Here is a 6,000-nt window from a genome sequence, read left to right on the forward strand (position 1 = left end):
TATTCAACTCTCGGGTACCCTCCAGGTCAACCCGTCTCCACATCACTCGCGGGTACCCCTCAGGGTCGACCCGCCTTTCCAAGCAACAGTTGTAAAGTCCAAGTATCCTGTGTCCAAACATCAAGGGGAAAACCCGAGGAATCACCCCCGGTGAATTCCACTCGATGTAATCATCAAGGTGAACGTAAGAGGAACCACCCTCGAGGTTCACACTTGAGGGGTTGCACGACAGAGTCGTATCGGAAGTGGTTAAGGAGGAAATCAACCTCGATGACCATGATCGAACAGCTACACTACGGAGATCTCATCAGGAATGATGTATGAGGTTCCACCCTCGGCACTCGATGGTAACTCTGCAGAGTCGAGCAACAAAAGGGGCGTGATGTGATGTGAGGTGTCGGGCTCTGGTCGTCGATCACGTTGATCGAGTCGTCGATGATGAAGCAGGAGCAACAAGGACAAGGTGGGTGTAAGTGCATCTACTGCCACCCTTAATTGGTTTTGGAGTATTGACGACAAACCTGGTTGAGGGACTAATGTGTTTGTGAGAATTGCAGGATAACACAGGTAGTAGTCCCTCATTGATTCAGTTTACCTACCAGAGATGACCCCTAAAAATGTGTGAAGACATTGAAGACTATGGTGGTCTGTGAAGATATTCACAAGGAAGACTATGACATGAGAAGACATCGCATGAAGACTTTGGAGCGCGAAAACTAGTTGTTTCGCAGTTTCCTGTTTCTTCTTTGTTGAGTCATAGGAACCACCGTACTGTTAAGTGGGGTCCAAGTGAACAAAGTCAGGGTGACTGAAGTGATGCTCAACCAAATCCTATGTCTTCGAGCGAAGACAGTGAGAGCAAATCTTATCCAGAGCTGGATGAGTCAGCTTTACTTGTAGCCCAAGTCAAGCTGCCGCGTGTGTTTGAAATCTGACCGTTGGAACACGTGTCAGTTCCTTAGTGACCCAGGGTCATTTCGGACAAATCAGGTCGGGTTGCCTAGTGGCTATAAATAGCCCACCCCCTACACCATAAATTGGTGGCTGCTCAGAGTTAGTGCACGGCTTTTGCCGTTTGAGAGCAACCCACCTCGAAGCCTTTGAGAGAGAGAAATCCTTGCGAGGACAAAGCCCAAAACACCCTGAGCCAAAGAGTGTTAGGCGTCACTGAAGTCTTTCTGTCTGCGTGACCAGAAGACTTGTTACACTTGAGGAATGTGAATCCTCCAGCCGGTTAGGCGTCGCGTTCTGAGCATCCAAGAGTCATTGTGGATTGCCGGTGAACGGAGTCTGTGAAGGTTTGGAAGTCTACCTTGAAGACTTATAAGAGTGATTGGGCGAGGACTAGGTGTCCTTAGCTCAATGGGAATAAGGTGAAGACGCGGTCTTCTGAGTTGAATCTCATCCTCCCTAACTAGACGTACAGTTGTCACAGCAACAGGAACTGGTCCAGCAAATCCTTTGTCTTCACCAAGCAACTGGTTCTATCTCTCCCTTCACTTATTTACAGTTTGTCTTCGTGAAGTCTTTTGCTTACTTGTCTTATCTGTTTGACTTCACTGTGTGACGACTATTGTTGTTTGGCTTCATACTATCTTCCATCTTGATCCATACTACCTAGCTGCTAATAGTCTTCGTGCTTTAGCTTCATTACTTGCTTGACTATGGCTCGTCTAGTGTAGTCTACCTTCCGCTGCATGTCAATAGGTTCATTTCTATCGTTTGTCTTCAAAACTCCCATGTTTAGAAGACTTTCATAAAAATCGCCTATTCACCCCCCCCCTCTAGTCGATAATTAGCACTTTCAGTGGGGATCACTAATCAACCTATACTTAGCAGTTTAGGATAAGCAGGTAAGGTAACAATAAGCAGGCTATGCATCAGAATAGGAGCAAACAATAACAGTAGCAAAATCTAATGCAAGCATGAGAGAATGGAATGGGTGATATCAGGATGATCAAAGGGGGGGCTTTCCTGGAAGCTCCGCTGAAAGGGAAGAACGGTCGTCGGTGAGGTAGTCGATCACAGGGGCATCAGCAGCGGTCTCGGGGTCTACCGGAGAGAAGAGGGGGGGACAGTAAATACATAGCAAGCAAGTGCATAACAGGACAACAGGCAGAGCTAGACGTGTTCTAATGCGGCACTACACAATACCGGCGAAGGGGATAACATCCGGGAATGCTTTCCCGAAGTTTGGCATTTTCGGACAGCCGAACCGGAGGGGAAAGGTTCGATGTTCGCTATGCTAGGGATGTGTGGTGGACGAACGGGTCGCGTATTCGGATTTGTCTCGTCGTTCTGAGTAACTTTCATGTACAAAGTATTTCCATCCGAGTTACGGATTATTTTCTATGATTTAACAAAGATTTAAACAATATTCTGGAATTAACAGATTTAACTTAAATGGAAAACAGGGTTATGACATCAGCCTGACGTCATCATGACGTTAGCAGTCAACAGATCAGTTGACTTGGTCAAACTGACAACCAGGGCCCACTGTCATTGACCTAATTAATTAAGCAGGTTTAAATTAATTAAACTAGTTCTTTAGGCTAACTAAGCAAGGTTAATTAAGTTAGTTAGTTAATTAACTATTTAATTAATTAACTAATTAATTATTTTATACTTAGTTTTTTTAATATTTTTTAATAATTTTTTAATTAACTTTTTTTACACAGGGGCGTGGGGCCCCTTGGCCAGTGGCCCAGGCCTTAGCGGGGCGGGCGTGGCCACGCGGTTGCCGGGAACGGGAGCCGCCCGTTAGGGCGCCCGCCCAGGCCACCAGGGGAGAGGGCGCGCGGGCGTCGGGGTGCCGGCGGCCAACGGGGCGTGGGCCGGTGCGGGAGGAGTGGCGCGGGGTAGCTAGAGGCCGCACAACAGGCCGGACGACGAGCGGCAGGGAGAGGCGGCGAGGCGGCGCTGGAGAGGGGCCGCGCGGACAGGTGTCGGGGCAGGGCTGCACGGGACGGCAGCGGAGCAGCAGCAGCGTTGCCGGCGAGCAGCAAAGCAATGTGGCAGTAGCAGCGCAGCAACGGGGCAGCGGCGGTGGTAGGCGACGCGGGGGGCAGGTGCGGGCGCCGGGCGGAGGCTGGGGCACGTGCGGGGGCGAGGGTGCGAGGCCGTGGGCCCGAGGCCGCGGCGTGGATGGGGCGTGCGAGAGCGCTTGCGCGCGGGCGGTTGTGGCCAGTGCGGCGAGCGGCGTGCGAGGCCGCGCGGAGCAATGACGGGGGGGTTGCGGGTGAGCGACATGGCCGTCAGGGCGCGAGTGGCATGGCGTGGACGACGCGGGAACGCACAGGAGCGTGGATCGGGTGGCATCGGCGACGAAGAGGGAGAGGGGAAGGGGAAGAGGGCTCACAGGGCCCTGTAGAGGTGCTAAAGCATGCTCGGGGAGGGGCCGGAGTTGCGGTCCAGCGATAGGGCGTCCGGGCGGTGGGTGGCGCCGTCGGGGGCCCTTCCAGATTCAGGAACGGGGAGGAGAACGGGGCCGCGAGGAGGAGGTCGAGGAGGACGGCAGCGTTCCGGTGACGGGGTCCGGCATGTCGAGGCAGCGAGGGCGACGGTGGTCGGGGTTGCCGCCGGGGTCATTGCCCCAATCCAGAAGGGGATCGGGGGAGTGGGGAGTGCGTGGGGAGTGGGGGTAGCGGTTTAGGTCACGGGAGTGTGAGGGGATAAGGAGGCAACGGGGTGGGTCGGCCTGTGGGGGTGGCCGACTGGGCCGGCGGGGTTGAGGCCCGGTGGGGAAAGGGGGGTTCCTTTTCTCCAATTTTTATTTCTTTTATTTTCTATCAAAAGGATAGCTACTGTTTTGGATATTAACAAGGCATCAAATGATTTTTGTCGAGTGTGAAACTTAGCAAATAGTTCAGGCACAATATTGTGGTGTTGCCTAAAAAGTTTCAGGGCCAAAGGAATTGTTCAAGCATTTTTAGAGATTGAAAAGGTCCTTCAATATGATGTTGGACCACTAAATAATTTCCAGGGGCACTTTCGGAATCCAAAAGAGGTTGGTTCCAACATGACAAATACCCAGGGATTATTTGCCACACTTTGAACATTTTAGTTTTCATGTTTGGCAAATTTGAATTTTGACTTTAAATTTGAGTTTGAATATGAACAGTGATTTGGATCAAGTGAGGATTAGCAACAGTAATGTGATGACATGGCACCATTAACGGAGTTTTACTGTAGCTTAATTATCCGGGCGTTACAATTCTCCTCCACTATAAGAAATCTCGTCCCGAGATTTAAGGAGTGAAATAAGAGGGAAGCTATAAGAACGGATGTCTGAAAGGATCGGCATCTGATAGTTATCTCAAGGAAGGAGATTTTAGAAGCACCAAGAAATGTATCGAGAGTGCTATAAGGAGGTTCAATAAGTTTCAACCAGGTAGGCATCCAGTGGATGCCTAAAATAAGTGATGATGGGGTTCAGAACAATGAAGAATAATGTTGCCTCTGATACCAGAATGAAACATGGGGAGGAAGTTGGCTCGTGAATTACATACGAAGCCAAGTGCAAAGAATGTTTCGGAATCAAGGTTGTACATGAGAGTAATGTTTCGATCCTGTGGAACTGTGTGTTATGGGCCCACCATGTGGGTTAAAAGTAGAAAGGTGGCCGATAGCAAGGCATGTCAGATGATAGATTGTCAGGTATGTTGCCAACAACGTTGGTACCAAGGGCGAGGGATGAAAAGAACTATTTTCCTGCTCGTTGAACGAGGCAGACCAATAGGCAAAGTTCTCGTCCATCGGTGGTTACCGGAATGTCAACAGCAATAATATCAAGGTCTTACTGACAAATTGTACACCGAGGTGTTTACATAAGCAGGGAACTATTACTGCTTAGATCATATAGATCACAAGAAAGGTTAAACAAAACAATGGAAAGGAAAATGTGGCTATTAGTTTAACCAGCCCAATGGAAAGGAAAAGGTGCTTATACAAAAGTATTAGAGTATATGCTTCCCAAGAACAAACAGAGCATGATATACATGACAGGACATCAAGTACTTATCCATTTAATTAATGGGGTAATGAGAATCATGATGTTTACCCATACAACGGTGTTTGGATAATTGATCAAGAAACATTTAGCATTGCGCATCCAATGTTCTTAATGATGTTCGGAGTAACACAACCATACTTTTGGATAGCATTGACATGGTCATCAGGTAAAGGCCGGACCTTGGGAACACAAAGGATCCATCGGGAATTACTTGAACACCTCAAGCAATTTTATCGGGGAAGATGAGGAGGTGGCCGATGGTTTCAGCAAAAATCCATCAACATGTCAAGAAGGATGTATTTCCAAAATTTATATGAACAAATTCGAGTTGGGGGAGGCAAGAATGTTGTCGATGATAACACAAATCATCGAGGGGCAAGGATGGTATTTCTCATCATGAATTCAATCGATATCCTGGAAGAGCTCAGAATGTTGATGATGATCACGACACATTTGTCGAGAGATTTCATGAAGATGTAATCAATCCGCGACGGCATCAAGTCAAAGGAATGATAAAGCGAAAGGTTATTGGAACCACGGGTACGACACAAACTCGAAATCAAGCTTGTTGTGCAAGGCGAAATGATATGACGAGGAAGATCGACGTAAGCTTAGCTCATCGTCGAAGATTGTGCTTCGGGAAGAAAGGACCAGGCAGCACAGTTAAAAAAAATTAGTACGATAATGATATAGCTGATCAGGCTAGGAATGACTTGAAGGATTATTAAACTCGTAAGCAACGAAAATTACTTAGAGTTATAGAATCATAGTGCGGAATCGATTCACTTATCGGTGTTCTCAAGTGACTAATAACCCAGAACCCGTGGAAACTTGGAATCGGCGATAAATAATAGTTGAGGAAGAACTCATAAGAAGTTATGTAGTCCCATGATATTCTCGAGATACCAGAGGGTAATACTTGAAGGAAGATCGAAATAGAGGTTACGGAGATGCATTGATCTGTAGAAGACAAGTGCGTTAACTTGTCC

The sequence above is a fragment of the Aegilops tauschii genome, chromosome 4 (assembly GCF_002575655.3).
Source record: "Aegilops tauschii subsp. strangulata cultivar AL8/78 chromosome 4, Aet v6.0, whole genome shotgun sequence".
Classification (NCBI taxonomy): Eukaryota; Viridiplantae; Streptophyta; class Magnoliopsida; order Poales; family Poaceae; genus Aegilops; species Aegilops tauschii.